The sequence below is a fragment of the Falco cherrug genome, chromosome 4 (assembly GCF_023634085.1).
Source record: "Falco cherrug isolate bFalChe1 chromosome 4, bFalChe1.pri, whole genome shotgun sequence".
NCBI classification, from domain to species: domain Eukaryota; kingdom Metazoa; phylum Chordata; class Aves; order Falconiformes; family Falconidae; genus Falco; species Falco cherrug.
The window spans coordinates 2,214,319-2,233,120 of NC_073700.1; the positions used below are offsets into that span (position 1 = coordinate 2,214,319).

Here is an 18,802-nt window from a genome sequence, read left to right on the forward strand (position 1 = left end):
GAGATCTGAGAGAGACCTCCACAGGGATCATATTAGAGCTTATAAACGTGGAAATTGTTATTTACAGATGAAGTGCAGAGTGAGAAAGGAAGGGAGGAAAGGTTCTGAATCTCACTGTTACATTATCTCCAGAAAAGTGCTGAGTATCACACTGTTCGCTCAATATAAACCAGAACTGATGCCTGATTTCGTTAGATGCCAAATTTATAAAAGATTGGCTATTTGCTTGAAAATCAAGACTACTGATTAATCTAGCTTTTGGTGCTTTATCTTCCTAACAACTGGAAATCTGAAGCCTTAAAAAAAATAAAAAAATCAAACAGCTTATGAAAGTTATCACTAAATCTTTGTAAAACTGTATTACCTAAACTTGTGTTGATGCTCTTATTTGTATGTCCAATGGCAAATTTTCTAGTTCGTCTTGCTGAATGCTGACTGGACAAGTACTGTGCAAGTCACTAGTTTTTAAATAAAATTACTTGGGTTAGTTCTTAAAGTGCCAGGCCTCCACTTCCTTGTGCTAGTTATGCATTTCTTTCATTAAGATTGAAATCACTAACTTACTCTTATGCTAATTCTGCACACACAGAAGAGCATGTTTTACTGACGTAACTCCGTTGCAATCACTTTCTCTATTCATATTGCCCAAATAAATCATGTGTTTAAGTTTCCCCTTGAAACAGGAAAAAAGAAACCAGATTTTCTTATAAGTGAGGTAATTTTGCTCTTTACAGACTGTGATTTCGGGAGGTCTGTCCTTGGTTTGTGGTGAGTTACTGTTTTTACCTTCAAGAAAACATGGGATCCAAAACTTGTATAAATTAAATATCCTGGTGTAGATTCTTACTTTATAGCTGTTATAGCTCTGATCTGTATGAGTCATGTTTTTCCACTGGTTTCCTTAAATACCACATTGAAGGATTTCAGGTGGTTTTCCATGGTCATCCTTTTATGGCTGTGTTTCTGTAAGAGCGAGGCAGGCATACAGCTTCACCAGGACCTGGCAGAGCAGAGTCGTCAGCACTTTGTGCGTAAACAGTGGGAAAAGACAGTAACAATTTCTGTGCCTGAATATCTGGGCATTTGGGAATGAAAGATAAATTCTGGTGTTATTGGTGGGATGGAGATGACTGTTATGACTGTTTACAGTAGCACTGTGGGTTTGAGTGTTTGGAGTGTGTTTTCGTTGGGTTTTTTGGTTGGGTTTTTTTTTGGTGGTTTGTTGGGTTTGTGTGTGTGTGTGTCTGTGTGTGTGTGTTTAAGCAATGTGATTTATTTTGAACTGTTGCAATGTATTGTTATAAAATTCAGAAAATTTCCTTATCCACCCAGCGTAAGGCTGGTCTTTAGCTTTATGAGTCAGGTCTGTAACATTGACTAGAAACGATATTTGATGGAAGGAATTCCTCAAGTGTTAAATTTAAATGCAGGTAGCTACTCTTCCTTCTAGTGTATTGAGTTTCTTTCATCGGCTGGTTTACAAATACCTCCTTTTGCACCCGCTGAACTAATGTACTCTAAGGGAAATTGTTATTCTGATTCTTAATAATGTGATAGACTTTGAGTTTATTTCTGTCTAATTATGTTTAATTTATTTTTAGTTTAGACTGAGAGAAAGTAAATGATGTAAAGTGAAGTTTGTTTTCAAAAGTGTCAGAATTTTTTTGGTAATCTTTTAGGAGGGAAGAAGAGGCATCACAAAGGTGCTTCCCCAACTATTTTAGAGGATAGACATAGGAAGCAATTCTTTTTAATTTCCTTAATAACAAATCATCATTTTCATATCTGTACATTTTCTCTGAAAACTATTCTGGACTATATGAATGCTTTGCTTTCTGCTAGCATCAGTGGCAAGACTTCAGATGACATTATTGAGATTACGGCTACAAATCTTATGTGGGATGGGTGCTTCTGGCTTTTGCATATGTATAGGACACTTATTTAGCTATAAAATGGTCTTTCTGACAACCAAGGGATACCATTTTCTCTTAGAAGAAACTTCTTTGGATAGCTACACAGTTCTGTATGTTTATGAGTTTAAATAATAGGTTGAACTGTGGTCTTGTACAGTATCGTGTAAAGTTGCTATGCATTTAAGCCTGTGAACGCACACTCTGTTTTCTTCATAGCAAATTAAATTGCTTTGGGGAACTGAAGGTGGTGTTACTTGCTTTGCTGAGTACATGAGTAGAACAGGGATCAGGTTGCCGGAGAGCAACCTCGTGGGCAGCTCCAAAACAATTCAGAGCTCTTGAAGGCAGGTTGAGCGAAGTCCCCTAAAGCAGAACCACCAAGGGCCTTGGCGACTGAGCGCAAACCCTTCAGGTGGCACCGCGGCCTCTTGCCAGCATCGAGTACACGGCGTCTTATGTGTGATCATTAATGAAGGGGGAACCCCAGGATTTTCATAAAACAGGAAAAATCAAAGACTAACAGCTTACCTAACAAACTTTCTTTCAGAGATCATTGCCTTTTTTGAAGGATATTTGACCTTAGCATTTAGGTGTTTCTTTAGAAAATAAATTACTTCAAAGTCAGTGCTAGTATGTATCATCTCAGTGGTTTTCAGGAGCTTGTATTTGAGTCTTTGCGCCCCGTTCACAGAAGTTACAAACCCTCTGTTATTTTAAAAGTGGAAAGCATAGAATTCTGCATTATGTTTCATTATATATTTTCTTATTTTATCTGTTATACATATTATGATCTTCCATTGTTGTTCCTCAGATAGAATTAATGAAATGGCAAGAGCAAAAAAAAACTTCAGTGGGATTTAATTTTACAAATAACATGCTAAGGGTTCTCATCACTACTTTATCTAAATATAACGCTATAAACATCTCTGTTGCTTGTGAATAAGATGATGTTTGGAAGCTACAGCAGCTCTCGGGAAACCTAATTTTCCTTTCCACAAATCGAAGTTAGGAGTATTAAATATAATTAATATGGAATATCTGAGTTTAACTGTTTTATGGTATGTAAGCACAGAACATTTAGATGTCTTTAGTGAACTAAGTCGAGGACTTGATGCAGGACTGCAAAATTTATTTTTATCCTCAAGGTCAACTAACATCTTTGAAGATTGACATCAGTGTTCAAGAAATATAGGTCTTAATTCTAACCTTGAATGTAATTGTGTAGTTTCACTGTATAAAAATGTGAATATATATATGTATATGCATTACTTATTATCTTTTTTTTTCCTTGAGCTTTTGAAAATAACTCTATAAGCTGTGTATTTTTAAAGACTGGAATGCCTGACTCATAACAAAACAATGAGATACATAACAAAGGTATGCAGTTCCTCTTCATAGGACAGTGCTGCGTAAAAAAAACCCCAACCAACCAAACAAAAAAGACTGTTTGTATACAGAAACTGTTAAGGAATCCTTCCAAATGTAGGAATTTCTAAGAAGTAATGCTGTTTCAAGTAGAATTTGAGTAGCAGCTGCTCATCTGATGGTGCTGGACAGTTTCAAAATTACGCTGAAATGGCAGATGAATGCTTAATGGTCTTAAAAGATAAGACCCTTAACAGTCCATGCATAAAGCACTTCCTAACAATTTAAAGGAGAGGAAAGAAGGATGCTTTTCTGGCTTTGACTGGTTCACAACTGCTTCAGATTTTTTCTCCCTCTTTTTCCCTTTTTGGAGTGATTTAAATAAACTTTGCCTATTTGTTTTCTTGATCTTCCATTGAGGCTTTTGTATTTATTTACTAGTAATTTACTTTAAAAAAAAATCTTATTTTCACTCATTCTTTATATGTTTATGGAGATCTGGATGTTAGCATCATCTTCACATACTCATCAGATAAGTGGTATGGTAGTTTATGCCAGCCTCAGATAGGCAGAGGCTGTTGGGATTTTATTACTACGATCTGCAGGTTTATTACTAGACATTAAGATATCCAGCAGATTTATTTGGAGCAAAAACCTTGCTAGGAGATCATGTCTATGAATTAGCCCTGGAAAAAGTTGATGGTGATGTTAGTCATCCAGATGGACAAGTTCTGGATGAGGCCTTGAGTTCTGGGCTCCTGAATTTGCCTGCTGGTCCTGGAATGCTCCCCTGTGGTCTCCTGGTCTCTGTAGCCCTGTGAAGGGGAATTTGCCTATGTTTGTGATGGGAACTGAACAAATGACCCACAGTAAAATATATCTTTATAATCCTCCCCGCCCCGCTCCCCCCCCGCCAGCAATATAGTGTGTCCTGTTCTTTGTGCTTCTCCCTCCATTGTAAACATATTCCTAGTTTGTAATTTCTTTAATTTTTTTTTTGCATGAAGAGCAACAATTCCGCCTCTGAGAAAAGATAGTTAAAAATCTAGTCAACAAATTGTTCAGACTTCATAGTCTGTGCTCACCAGCAGGTTAAACCTGGGTGTGATCCACCATGACTTACTGTAAGTAATAAAAAGTATTTTGGCTTCTTTCTTTTTGTCTTTTGGTTGTTGTATTGCCTGGCTACTTTACAGCACCCTTGGGAGGCAGAGGAGATACCACCATGCATTGTTTGCCCCTAAATCCTTTCTTGACCCATTTCTGACCAAGCACAAGGATTTTATTTTTATTTTTAACTCTTTCTGAAGGAATAGAACTTTCCTGTTAGTGAGGAATGTAGTTATCTGCAGCATACGAATGTTGCTGGTGAAAGATTATTTTAATAATGCGTAGTTTGAAGGATTATTTCACTTAGGGAAATACTTGAAAATATTTCCATTTAGTCACGTTGCTGGTTTGACAGACACCATTTAAATCCTCGCTCGGGTTCCTGTTCAGTTCTGCTTCCTGTTGCTACCTTGCGAGCAGAAAATCTTGAAGAAAGCAACATTTATACAGTGCAGTGTAGCTATTCCTCAGGTCAGCCAGATCAAAATGTGATGTATCTAGGGTTTGTCCTCTGCGTATTCTGGAGTAAGCCAATGTGAGGATGTGTGGCTTCTGGAATGCTCTGTGTCTTTGAAAGTGCGTTAAAGAAGAACAAGGAGAGGGACACACAAAAGAACTGTCTTTGGGTGTGGGGTTATTCTAGATTAGATATTGTGGGGGGGTTTCCATTCACATGTGGAATTCCTCTGTACTAGCCTCCTTCATCCTAGAATAAAGTTTCTGTTATGGCAAGCCCATAAGATCAGTTGCTTCAAAAAGTTCTGAAATTCTGACAAAATTGTCAGAACTGTTGTTTCATCTGTTTCAATCTGGGATCAAGAAACAGGTAACGGATCTTTGTGGCATGGTTCAGTCTGGAAGCCAAGCATGTTGCCCAACTAATCTTCATTTACAGTGTATTTTTTTTTCATATACTGTGTATATTTGTTACAATAAGATTTGGGTCCGATATTTAGTTTAATATTTAAGAATGCGAATAAGTATTTTTGTACCAATTATACATTTCTAAGTAAATGTTCATGATTACAGTGTCTATACCAATAACTTTTTAAGCTTTCATATTGTAAAGCTCAAAAACATAGCCCTTTGCTAACAAATTAGAACACTTATTTGAAATCTATATGTAATTGTGGACACAGATTCTGCGTTCTCATATATAGATGAAAGCCACAAAGAGCTGTCACGATCATTTCAGATCAGGTTTGACTCTGTACTTGTCTGAACTCTTGGAATGGCCTTTGTGAGAGGTATTCCCAGATGTACCAGGGCAGTGAGAGGACCAATTTGTTGAAGTTAATACCTTTGTTTGTTTTTGTTTTGGCTGAGGGGCAGCCATTCTGTCAAATCCTGTCATGAAAAGGGAAGGACAGGACTGGTCCAGAACATTTGGAAGCACACCAACATGCTCTAGCCAGCACCAGTGGAACCCATCACAGCACCAGGGCCGGCCCGTGTGCCACAGAGCGGGGGTGGCGGGGGCTGTGCGGGGGGCCCTGCTGCCAGCCACCCCAATGACCACGTTCCCAAGGTGGGAGTGGTGCTGGGGGAAGGAGCTGAGGCTAACAGTGATCTCTGTGGCAGACTGGCTTCAGTTTCTTCTTTCTACGCAGAGGAACGTCAAGAGCTGCGTGTCTTTTAACTGGGCTTTGCAGCCCTGCAGCAAGGAGGCACTGGGTGTGTGGGGGGGTGGGCACAGCCCCCCGAGGAGGCTGGGGGTGGCTGGGTGGTCCCCCGGGACGGGGCTCCTGGATGCCCCGGGAGCTGCCTGGGTGTGCGCGTCACCCTGCAGGGTGATTACTAGTGCTCACAGAACAGGTCACAGATACCCGCGGCTTAACGAAGCTTAGCAGGTCAGATTGCTTTACCCAATAAGCTATACATAGACTTTCATCTTATTATATTGGGAAAAAAAACCCAAACCCTCAACAAACCAGAAGTAATTCTCTCAAGGTGATTAATTTCTAGGAAATATGTATCCTAGTTGTATTATCTGCTGAGCTATCAAAAGTCTTTATTTAATAGTGTGTTAAAATTTTGTTACCCCTTTTTAATTGTTGAGAGTGATTGAACCTTGTCCCACTGTTATTTCCCTTTATGTTAATCATTTGCTTTTACTAGAGTAATATATTAAATAATATTGGTACAGGCTTCAATTCTTACCCATTTGTTATAGTCTTAAAAAAGACTGCAATGATAGCTACTGTGTCAGTCTAAATGAGATTTACGGTAAGGATATCAAGGTACGTATGAAAACCCCATATATTGAAGAATGGAAGCTTGAAGAAAGTCTTAAAAGCAGGATGTGTTTTCTTATTAATATTATTAACTGGCCATATTTGTACTTTAATTCTCTGCTATTATTTATTATTGATTACTCTGTTTGAAATATGACTGTTACAATTGACTAATTTAAATTGAATAATGCTGGGATTCTTTTTTAAGGTGTAATCCAAGGTCATAGCGTGACCTAGCTAGGGAAAGGTGGTGCTTAACTTGAGGTTCATACCCATGTTGTAGTCATACGAAGTTTCACAGTAAAGGATGCTCCCTCAGATGCATCCTGGCTTTGAATATACTTTTCAAACTGAAGAGAACTGCTTTCCCGTATGGACCATTAGCCAGTAAGAAGGAAAACCCACCTTTATGAAACTGTTAGTATATTGCATCAGTCATATCGGGAGAAGGTACCAAACCAAAATTCTTATTCTAAACTTCTCTGTTTTGCTCAGGGACAATAGTTTTGGTGAGGTAGAGAGATGGGTCCGTGTAACCCATCTCTGTATACAAAGTTTCAGCCTTATTTCCAAACATACCTGAAAGTGAAGCTGTTTGAAATCTGTAGTCTGATGCACACTAATGTGATCCTTTTCAAACTGTAGAATCCTGTAATTCAAATTTAAATGTCTGTATCCTACCATTGCCTGTAGGGACCTATAATCTCTGCTAAGACCAAAAAAGCAGTGATACAAGACCAAAGAGGAAGTGTAAGTTGCTTCCAAGACACAGAGGAGGGAACTTGTATAGTGGAAAGCCACAAATTATTCCAGTCCCCGTACTAGTGCTAATATATTATGTGAAGTAAACAGATTAATGCTACAAGCCATTTGGCACAAGTCCTGTTTCAGAGACTGGCACAATTATAAGGTTTAAATGTGTACTGAATGAAAGGATAATTCCTAAGTATATTGACTGTCTCATTCTTCAGTTCATAAAAGTTGTGGCACCCTCAGAAGATTGTTCTTTAAAGCTCCGTTAGGCCAGTTCACTGGCTAAGATTTGTTCTGAGTGTCAAAAAATTCCTTCTCTCATCTATGTGTGATATGGAAGATTCCGTCTTTAAACTAAAAACGGTGGAATGCTTGTTGTAATACTCTTTTCATATTCTTAGGAACATCTTAGACTGTTGAGATCATGAAGAAGCTGAATTCAGCTGTGGATTTAGGTTTAGCTGTACGAGATGTTGCAGATGCTTCCTCTGGCAGATACAGATCACTTTGGAGGAGACCGCTGAGATGTTTCTCTGTCATTGCTGTGGGTAGGCAGTGGCAGTCAGCCAGGTTTACTTACACTTTATTGGGAAGCTCAGGCTTATTAAAGCTTCTTGCAGTTGGCTCTGCTTTCCTCAGGTGGTGTTCTTGAAAGAACCTAATGACCTTTTTTCCTGCTTGGGTGATACTGAAAGTCTGGTTTTGTTTTCTGAGCGCTACTGCTGTGGCACAAAGGGGGACAGCAATGCCAGCCCAACCCTGTAGACTTCTGGTCTTTTGGGGCATGGCTGTTAGGGAATGGAAGAAGGAAAAATTGTGTATTCATAGAGATCAGGTGGTAGAGATTGAAGGATGGGAGGTAACTGCAGTGTTGGCTGTCCGGTAGGTTTCCTTTCAGATATTGAGAAAGCTGGGATTCTGATCTAGGAAGTGAGCCGACTGGGACGGCTATAATATATCAGTCAGAACAAGCAGTAATTTGTACAGTAAAATAAAAGCGGCAGATAGAACAGAACAGTTCAAGGCAACCATGAGATTGTGGGTTTTAAACGCGTGCTGCTTATCGCCTGACCTTCATTACTTCACCGAGTAGACTCAGGTATGTGAAATACCTTTTCCTCAAGGGCAGGAAAGGGTTAACCAATCAAGCAACTTATAACTGCTGTAATTTAAAGTAGTGAATATACTTATTTTATAGCTAGGGAAATTGAAGCACAGTGGGATCAGGTGACCTACTAACATCTCATAGTCAAGAAACAGCAGGGCAAGTCCTTGGATTTGAGTGTTCTGAGGTCCCTCTCCTCTACTTCTTTTATTAGGTCATGTTGCTTCCTGGGATAACAACATGTTTGTGCAGTTTGGAGATGCAAGCTGTTTCTTTGTGGAAATATTACTGCAGAATGTTACAAAACTGGAGAAACACCGAGCCTGAAAACAGATTTAATTCTTGTTTTAAAATGTAGCAAATGAGATTTAAAAATATGAAAGGCTGCCAGTCTGCTGTTCTAGTTCAAGTATCTGGGTTGTGATCAGAAAAATATTAGAAATCTGCTGCTGATTTCCAGTACTGTTTCTCTCATTGGGCAACCTCACTGAAAAGGAGGTCTTGGTCCCCAGGATCCTGAAAGAGGAATTAAAATAATGTTCATGCATTTCCTGTCATTAATTATCTCATAAAGACCTTGAAATGTGCTTCTGATGTCTATCACCAGCATGTATAGAATTAATTTTTTCTCCAAAGAAATTAGGTAGACTCTTTCTTTTACCTCTGAATATTTTCTGAGTTGTCAGTTGAAGTTTCACCGGAGAAGTGATTTTTCAAGTCACATTTCAAGCTCAGCAGCTAAAGTCTCATTCCTTTCACATGCTGTAAGCATTGTTGTGTTTTTTAAAATTAGTCCCAAGAAGCATCTTTCTGTTTTCCTTTCCATTTTTCTGCTCCTTTTCTGCTCCATTTCCACTCCTTGCCCCCAAGTTAAGGTGTTAAATTGTTCTTCTGTCAGAGCTAAATAATATGCCACTGGATGCTTTAATAGCCGTGAAGATGCACTGATGAATCTACATTTCAGTAGAGGTGCCATTCAAATATTAGGTTGTTTTGCAGTGCTTTGCTATTAAAAGTTATGACAAAATGTACAGAAAAATCACCAGCTAACGCTGCAGCCATTTTGAGTTGCACATGCTGAAAGCCAAGCAATGAGGAAAATTTTACTTTTGTCACAGTTGTGTTTGAAAAAGTAAAAAAAAAAAAAACAACAACCCAAACCCCAACACAAACAGCCCAAACCAAAAGAGAACCCTTTAAATTCTGAGGTCAGAATATTACTATTGGTACTATTTACTGGATGGCCCATTTCTGGGGGTGGAATTGCCAGGCTTAGCTTTGGTTGTAAGGTCCCAGTGTATCTACCTGCTACGTACGGCAGGTATTCCCCGCGTGAAGTGGGGTTGTAACTTCGAGGGTAGCGAGCACAGACTAAGCCCTGCAGCTGGAACCTCATTCTTTTTGCAGGGACCAGATGATTTCCTGGCATTGACTTGCAGCAGCGCTGGTGTTTAGCAGCAGCAGAGAGGATCTGTGGCATTTCTGAAGAGTTTGCACTCTAAGTAAGGACGGATATGATGTGACTTCATTCATAGCATCTTGATGTAAACTCAGGGCAAGCTCCCAGTGTCGTGCACGTTGCCGTGACATCGTAGTTCATTCCTTACTCCAGCAAGAGCATTTTCTGGGGTCGAGCCCTGCGTTACTGGTTGGCCTCCTGTTGCCCAGGTGGCCGCCGGGTGACAGTGTAGTGATGAGGGTAGAACCAACACTCGCAATACAATATAGGCGGCACGGTGAACAGGCTCCGAACTGATAAGCCTAGCAAAAAGGTTAATAGCTTGTTCATCTTAGGTGGTATGGTACTTTCAGGGCCCTACATTAAATGAGCACTGGGAATATTCATGTGAAAAATTGTTCAGTTGAAATGGGTATATAATAATATGTTCAAGCTAGAATTTCTTTTTTCCTCTTGAACATTTTTTTTTATTATTATTTTCCTCCTGCTCTTATTCCCTTGCCTATTCTGTTAATCAAAAAGAAGAATCAGAGTATTTCCTGATTAAGTAAAGTGTAGGAATTACAGTTTTCCTACCTGGATTGGCTTCTGTAGTATGACACGCAGTCTTTGAGAGCAGCAGTCCTCAAACTGGCTACAGTCATATGTCTGGAACAAATTTCTGTACTGGGCTTAATTTCTTTAAACTAGTCTTCCCTTCGTCCAGGGAAGACAGGTTAAAAAAATCTTTAATGTGTTTTGGCACTGTGTCAATCAACCTTTTATTGCTTTTCCATTTATCTTTAAAATTTGTAACCCCCCCCCCCAAAACAAAAAAAAAAAAAGAATTTTGGTAGCCAAATAATTGCAGATTATCTTAGTGTCTTCCTGATTTTCTGACAGAGCAGTAGAGGTCACCAGCCTTTATGGTTCTTGGACTTAAGCAGAACACATCTTAAATATAACACTTTTTTGTTCTGTTTGAGTCTGTACTCCACACTCTGTAACGCTGCAGTTTGTACTAAAGACTTGCTAAGGAAAAGGGGACACGTCTCTGCTTAATATAACACAAAGTCACTGCATACAGTGTCCTGGCATGCATGTAATCGCCTGTAGCTTTCAAATGATAAAGGCAGTTTCACATGAGAAAAATCTGCATCGATCCAAGTCCCAATTTACATTTTACTTCATTAAAAAAAATTGATCAGCATAGATAAAACTCCTGATCAATGATCCTAGCTCTTTTTTTTTTTTTTTTTTTTTTTTTTTTTTTTTTTTAATAGCTTCCATTTTGGTGCAGTGCAGTACAGACTTTTGGTTTAACTGGCTGAATTGATATTCTGAGCAGCAAGTAAGGCAGGATGACAGAGCATCAGCATAGCTACTCCTATTAGTGCTCAGGGAGGTACGCTTACTTGCAATTGCCCACTCCGTCCAAGCCAGGGTGAAGTCACGAACCACTGCTGTCCTAGGATACTACTGAAAAGATTCTAACTTTTATGTATGCTCTTTTACACATACTGCAAGAAAAAACTGATGGTTTTCTATGTTTAGTCACTGTCAGGATCGAACGTACCAGGTTTGAGGTTGCAGAATTTGAAGTTGCAGTTTGAACAGGGCACATGTACTGATCACAATTTACTTTGGGGGGGGGACGACACCCAAACTACCACACAGCAAATGATACAATGTTTAAAGGACTGATGCCTCTCTCTGTCTTGTTTGTAGTACTTGGATTTCCTTTTTATTTTTTATTTTTTTTTTTTTTTGCACAGCCATAACACGGTATTCCATTGAAAAAGCCTTTTACATTTCAGAATCCTGCATGTGCTAATAATTCAAAATAACAGGTAATTTTTTTTTTTTTAAGGAAAGAACAGAGAATAGATGGAAAGAAGCTCTAACTAAGATGCCCCGATTCCTCAGGGTGTAAGGCCGTTACCAGGAGGCAGTGCTTTATTTTATATGGTTTAAAAAGGAAAGGGCAGTGTGGTGTCACCGCATGTGCTGCTGTGAGCCGCGCAGGCTGGCGGGTGCTGTGCGGTGGGCGCTGTGCGTGGTTGCGTGCTCCTGCCTGGGGGCTGGGGTGCGGGGGGCAGGGCACAACCCCGCCCGGTGCAGCGGGGCCCCGGCGGCCCAGCCGTGCGGTACCGACACGTTCGGTGCGGCCTCCCCGTGCCGCAGGGCAGAGCGCGGGGGGGGGCAGCGCGGGCCGTGCGGGGCGGGGTGCGGGGCGGCACAGCCGCGTCTGCTGCATTGGCCGCCCAGGCCGCGGGTTCGCGCCCGCCCGCCGCCCCCGCGCGCCTGCCGCCCCCGCGCCCCTGTCGCCCCCTCCCCTTCCTCCTGCCCCAGTGACAGTGATGGGGCCTGACAGCCCTCGGCCTGGCCGGGCTCTCCCGGTCCTGAGCCAGTGGCACGTTCCTGGTGGCTTGCCATCTTCCGTTGTTGTCATTATCCCAAGGGAAGTATTAAAATCACAAACAACAACATGGTGGTTCGGCCCGTTTTTTCCTCCCGACAAAGCGTTTCCCCCCGGCTGCGCCCGCCGGTGCCCAGGCCCCTCCCGGCGGCGGGCCCGGGGGGGGGGGGGGGGGGGCGGCAGCCCCTGCGCGGGGGGGGGGAGGGGGGGGCGCGGCCCGCGCTGCCCCCCCCACCTGCCCGCCGCATGGTACGGTCTGCCGCGGCGCGCGCCGCCCGCATCAGCCCCGCGCAGATGCCCGGCGGTGGCCGCTGCGCCGTGCCAGTGCGGCCGGGGGGGATGCGCGCTGCTGCCTCAGCCCAGTAAGTACCGACAGCGCTGCATGGCAGTAACCATTGGCAAGAATAACAATAATAAAAAAAGGAATCTCTCCCCGTTCCGTTCTGGGCTTGTTTATTGGGCAGCTGGCTTCCCGCGGGGGGGGGCGGGGGCGGGGGGGGGGGCTCCGGGGGGCGGGGGTCGCGCCCCGGGAGTCCCGCGGCAGGTAATGCTGCAACCTGGGGCAGCGTGCGGGCAGGGCAGGCGCAGGCTGCATGGCTGCAGGGCACTCTTGCATCAGCAGCCAGGCACCCGGGGCTGCCGCCGAGGAGTCGGGATGAGCTTGTTGTTTGTGAAACGTACGGGCTTGATTTCGATTAAATCCGTTATTTAGCGGGGAGAAAAACACGTGGAGCAGGTTTTGCGTTCGTCGGTGCTGGTAAGGATCGGCTGTGCCTTTTTTTCTTCCAGAAGCGAAGTGCAGAAAAGACACTACAATGTGAACAGTGCAGTTTGACTTTTTTTTTTTTTTTTTTTTTTTCCCCTAACTTTAAGTGATGTTCTCTTGTGATAGACAAAGACGTTTCTGGTCAGGAAAATATGTAATCCTCAGCTGGGTTTATTTATAGAGCTGCTTATAGTTTTTCAATGTGTATGTCTGAAAGTAAAGGGCAGACAGGTTAACCGCCCCCCCCCCCCGCCTTTCTGTTGAAATGGATTAGAAAAACTGGTAAAGAAACAGGGAATTTTATGTAATTTCTTTTTAAGCATGAATGATGCTTCCTTTTGGGGCGGGGGGGGGGGGGGGGGAAGGGGAAGGAAAGGCTTTCTGTGGTGTATGGTATGGTAACTAAATATTCTGACAGATAGATTTTTTTTTTTTCTGCTTGTTTTACATATTTATTTTTTTTTTAAATAGAAGAATCGGCTCCAAATCCCTGAATGCTGCATGGGAAAGCTTTTGGCCGTTCATGAAACGTACAACGCTTTAACAGAAAACATAAGATTACAGGAGTCATTTCCTATTATGTAAAGGGAGATTCTGTGCGTTTGCTGCCTGCCTGCGGCGCTGGCTGCATCCCTGCCCCGCTGGCTGCATCCCTGCCCCGCTGGCAGCATCCCTGCCCCGCTGGCTGTATCCCTGCCCCACAGTCCTGGGCAGCGGGCGGGTGCTGCCCCAGCCTCTGCTTCCCTGACTTTAAGTTGTCCTATACACGGCGGGGCAGTTGCTTGTGCATTGCACGTTGCTGGCGAGGACTGAGAGGATGGCTGTAGGCAGTCCTGGGGCACTTAAGCAGCCAGGAGCTGATGCTTAGCCCGCTCCTTGCCATACCTTCTGGAAGGTGAGTATTGAAGTTGCTAAAAGGGAATGCGTATTCTTTCAGGGTGAAACTGTTCGTTTTACCGTTTGCATGCATTCAGAGAGCTAGCTGCATGCTCATTAGGACTTCTGGTCATTTGACCTCCTGATTGCATTCTGTTCGGGACTGTGAAAGGATTGCAGAGCGATTAGACAAGTTAGGATGTTGGAAACATAGCTGGCATGCTTAATATGGGAAATTTTTTTCCCAGCTTTTATTGCTGGGATTTGTGGTTAGCGTTAGATATATGCAGTATGAAATTGATAATGAGGGCTTTTTGTTAGTCTTTGCTCAGTGAAAGCAGATTACAAATCTACTTCATAGTCCACATGTTTTTTTTTTTATGTTGAGATGTGTTTTTGATTAGCATTTAATTTGTGAGAGGTCATCCATATGCATGACTAGCTCTTGTACCTTGCTCTGAAATAACTGTTTGACTCGGGTATCCAGCAGGTCTTTGATCACATATAGCTTTAACTGGGTTCATGTTCCTCTCATTTTAATCAAAATTGGTACCTGTGAAAAAGTATTTCGTATTTTCCCTGTGGAGCTGGTAAAATGACTAAGTTTGTGAATAAGGCAGCAAAATAAGCCTTGTAGATAAGTTGTGTATAGAAATGCAGCATGAATGTTTTTTCTTATTTTTTCTTTTCTTTTTTTTTTTCTTTTTTGTGTGTGCCCCCTTTTTCATCCTTTTCACGTATCTATTTTCATTTCTGTGGAGAATTGATTTTGGCCCACATCAATGGTAAATATACTTGCATTTTCACAGAAAAGGTAATTTTTTTTTTCTGTTGCAAATTGAAACTGAATGATGTATCTCATGCTTTCTGCATATATAAAAAGGTGCCATGCATGTATATTGAAACAGCTTGGAAGAGTTTCATGCTTCTCAGTAGGATTACCGGTTACAGAAGACATGGTAATGATGAACTAGGTATCATACTGTTCTGTTAAGAGCTTCCATGAAGTTACTTTTGTGAGTGCTTTTTTTCTTTTAAATTTCATATCATGTATCTAGGGAGCGGTTTTGAAGGATTATTTTTTCCCCTTTCATCTTCCCCCAGCATTTAAAATACACAGCTTATCTTTCTCAGTGCTGTTGAATTTGGGATGCAAACATTTTTTTAATCATACTAAAAAAAATGTATTCCTGTCTGAATACTGAAAATGTAGGCATACTTTCTGCTAATATATAAGAATGTTACAAGTGTTTTCTTTAATTTCATCCTGCAGTTCATATTGTCAAATATCAGTTGTGTACGTAGTAATTCCTTGTTACATTTTGAAATAAATGTAGAAGTCGTGACCTTGTAACTATCTCTCCCACTGGCTGAAACCCCATTATACTGCAGTAGGGCTCCAGCAGCTGATAGTTTTGTAAATTGAAGCCACCTCCTTTTAATAAATGTAAATACTTTTACAGGTTGGACTTAAAATAATGTTCTGAAGGCATGAAAGCTGTTTATTTGATTCACCTGACTGTGGAACCTTGTAGAGAATAAGCTTTTGCCTTCTGCCAGATTTTTCATTATGTTTTCAAGGAGAGACAAAGAAGGGTATTACAGATCACTGGAATTTAGCAAGTATTGCTGTGCCTTTCTGGCCGATTGTTGAAAGCGACCAAAAATGAATTACATTCATATTATACATTCTCTGATCAACTGATAAAAACCTCCATGATTAAAATTATGTATTTCTGAATAATTTTAATATGTCAGTTGGAATAGGGGTTAAAAAACCCCACAAAACGCCAAGGATGGTTATGATTAAATAATCTGCTCCTAGAGAGGTGGGCTTTTTAAATTCATATATTAAAATGGATTGCTAAAGCTTAAGACAGTCTCCCTCATCCTTTCATTAAGACTCTTTCCTTGTTGAGCCAGGAGGGTAGCGATGAATCCACTGTGAATGGAGGCTCCCTGGCCGTACAGCTCAGTTGCAAATTGAGCAACAGAAATTGTGTGACCAGTATAGTTCTGCTGCCTCTGCAGCACCTGCAGTCCAGGCGTTGTGCTTGCCATTAGGAAATCTCAGCTTGGATTCAACTTGCCAGGGCTTTATTACGCATGGCAGGGATGCTCAGCATTGGAAGACTGTATAGAATTTATCCTTGTATATCACCTATGTATACACTGTGTTTGAAGACGATATATCCTTAGTGGAACAGTTGCATAATAGAGCAATAGCTCTTCCTAGATAGGTTATGTTTTGTATGGTAGATTGTTTTATATATGGAGGTAGATATAATTAAAGGATATGTAGGCTGATATGGGTTATATAAGTATAGAGGCTTTAATTTCATAAAGCAGTGAAGATGATCAATAGTATTTCATTGTGATTTTTATTTTAAGGTTTGGGGCCCTTTTGTACAGAGCATAAGCATACAGTACAATTTTAAGAGCTGTGGGTATTTTGTTTGAAGTTTTACTCAAACTTACATGTCTAGGGGAAAAAACATGCTTTTAATGTTATTTTGCTTGATATATGACCTTGTTTTCTGTCTTAGAACTGGAGATTTGCAGCTGAAGAATCACCTTATAATAAAAGGGTTGGGAACGAGGTATATTTTGAAATAGGCCAATAATAGGAAAGTAGTTCTAAGAGGCTGGCATCTCTGCAAAATGCAGGATGTGTTCCTTTATGACACCGCAAACCAGTGAAATATGAAGATTCGGAAGTGGTGTGGGATGCCTGCTTAAATATCAGACTTTGCATAGTTGAGAAACAGTAACTAAGTTACAAAGTACTTCCCTTCTACCACATCGTGTATGAGCAAGTTCATCCTGTTGGCAGTATGTTTTTCCTTGTTTTTAAAGTAGCCACTGCACAGTTAAAGCTTACAAGGATCGTGCACCAGGCTATCAGAGAAATCCTAGAAGCAGTTCATGCGAAAACCTAGAAGAGGACCAACAGTAATAACTGTGATCTATTTGGAAGAGTTTGTGCATTTATTACCTATTGTCTCCTTGCCACGCATGGCGAAGGTGAGATGGGGGAGAAGCTAGCTGATTTTAGAGTCACAGAATCGTGGAATAGTTGAAGTTGGGATGGACCTCTGGAGATCTACAGTTCAACCCCGCCTGCCCAAGATGGAGTCACCTATAGCAGGCTGCTCAGGGCCGTAGCCGGTCAGGTTTTGACTGTCTCCAAGGGTGGAAACTCCGCAGCCTGTCTGGGTAACCTGTGCCAGCGTTTGACCTCCCTCACAGTTTTGTCATCTTTAAATGGAATTTTCTGTGTTTGCTGCCACTGCCTTTTGCCTTTCGCCAGGGACCACTGAGAAGCATTTGGCTCCATCTTCTTTGCTCCGTCCCATCAGGTGTTTATACACACTGATAAGGTCCCCCTGAGCCTTCTCTTCTCCAGGCTGAACAGCCCCAGTTTTCTCAATGTGCAGCGTGCATGTCAGATACTCCAGTCCTTTTGTCATCTTTGCATCCCGTCATTGGACTCGCTCTGGGAAGTCCATGTTTCTCTTTTCCTGGGGGCTCGGTACCAGACACAGCACTCCAGACATCCCAGCAGCGCTGAGTGGAGGGGAAGGCTCAACTCCCTCGCCATGCTGGCAGTGCTGTGCCCAGTGCAGCCCAGGAGGCTTTTTGCTGCCTTTGCTGTGGGAACACGTTGCTGGCTCACAGTCAACTTTGGGTCCAGCAGGAACCCTGGGGCCCATTCTGCAGGGCTGCTTGCCAGCCAGTTGGCCCCAGCCTGTCCTGCCTGGGGTTATTCCTCCCCAGGAGCAGAAGTTTGCTCTTCCCTTTGCTGGACATCCTGAGGTTCCTGTCAGCCCAATGCACCAGTCCACCAAGGACCCTCTGAAAGGCAGCTCAGCCATCTGATGTTACCCACCGCACCTCCCCATTTTGTATCGTCTGGGAACTTGTAGAGGGTGCACTCCCTTATATCATCCAAGTCGTTAATGAAGACACTTGGCGATTGTATTGCAAGAAATCACTTGGAAGGAGAGAATTAGACCTGGAGCTGCAGTTGCAGGTTTAGCCCAGCATTGAAGCACTGTGTTACTAAAAAATGCCAAAATACGGTCAATATCCTGGATATGTTTACAATTAAGAGTGTGAAAGTTGCAATATGGAAGTCCAATACATTGCATCAGCATCCTCGATGCACTTTGGTTTATATAAAGTTTTTTGAGGACCAAAAAGAAAAATCAGTGATTTAGGTTTACTAAAAGCTTATTTTATATACTAAAGAATGAAGACTCACAGTTGATGAAGTAATTTCAATTGATAATTTCATTCACTGCATTTCAATTAAAGTGAGTTAAAAATAAAACCGTATGAAATGAATTAAAAATAAAATGAGTTTTAGTCCAATATGATTTGAATCTTGCTGAAAAATTATCACACAGAATGAGGAAGCAGGATAGGGAAGATACTTATCTGTTAGAAGCTGGGCAAAGAGACTTTCCAGTACAATCATCTCCCATCCAGTTCACTGACCTTCCTAGCTCCTGACCTCTGGAAATTAGGCATTTGAGGTAAATGACACTTCTCGTATATACACTTCATGTGAGAAGATTTTTACTTGGACAAGAGCTGTCTGCAGTATGAGAAGTTATCTTCCATCCTTTCATTGGTATTGTGCTCCATGGTACAATTCAGTGCAAACTTCGTACCTCGGTTTAGGATGAGATAAATGTCTTCAAGGATTCCTCCCCCTGTATCCCCCAGCCGAAGTCTGAAAAGACAATTCCCACCTTGCTAGAGACAACGGTCTGTATACTACAACTTTAAAGTAGCGGTTAAACTGCCCATTGGGTTGG

General features: G+C 41.8%; 1 protein-coding gene across 13 annotated transcripts in view; it reads left to right on the forward strand.

The window, feature by feature from the left end:
* Positions 1–18,802, forward strand: part of ATP2B2 (ATPase plasma membrane Ca2+ transporting 2) — a 432,200-nt gene that overhangs the window by 169,671 nt on the left and 243,727 nt on the right. The window contains exon 1 of one of the 13 annotated variants that reach the window (XM_055709426.1): positions 12,586–12,699. The exons of 10 other annotated variants lie outside the window; for them this stretch is intronic. The gene's annotated coding sequence lies outside the window, so the exon portion shown is untranslated. Of the gene's footprint in view, positions 1–12,585; positions 12,700–12,936; positions 13,095–13,574; positions 13,999–18,802 lie in introns of those variants that run through there. 2 more of the 13 variants (XM_055709427.1, XM_055709425.1) reach the window with 2 other exon arrangements.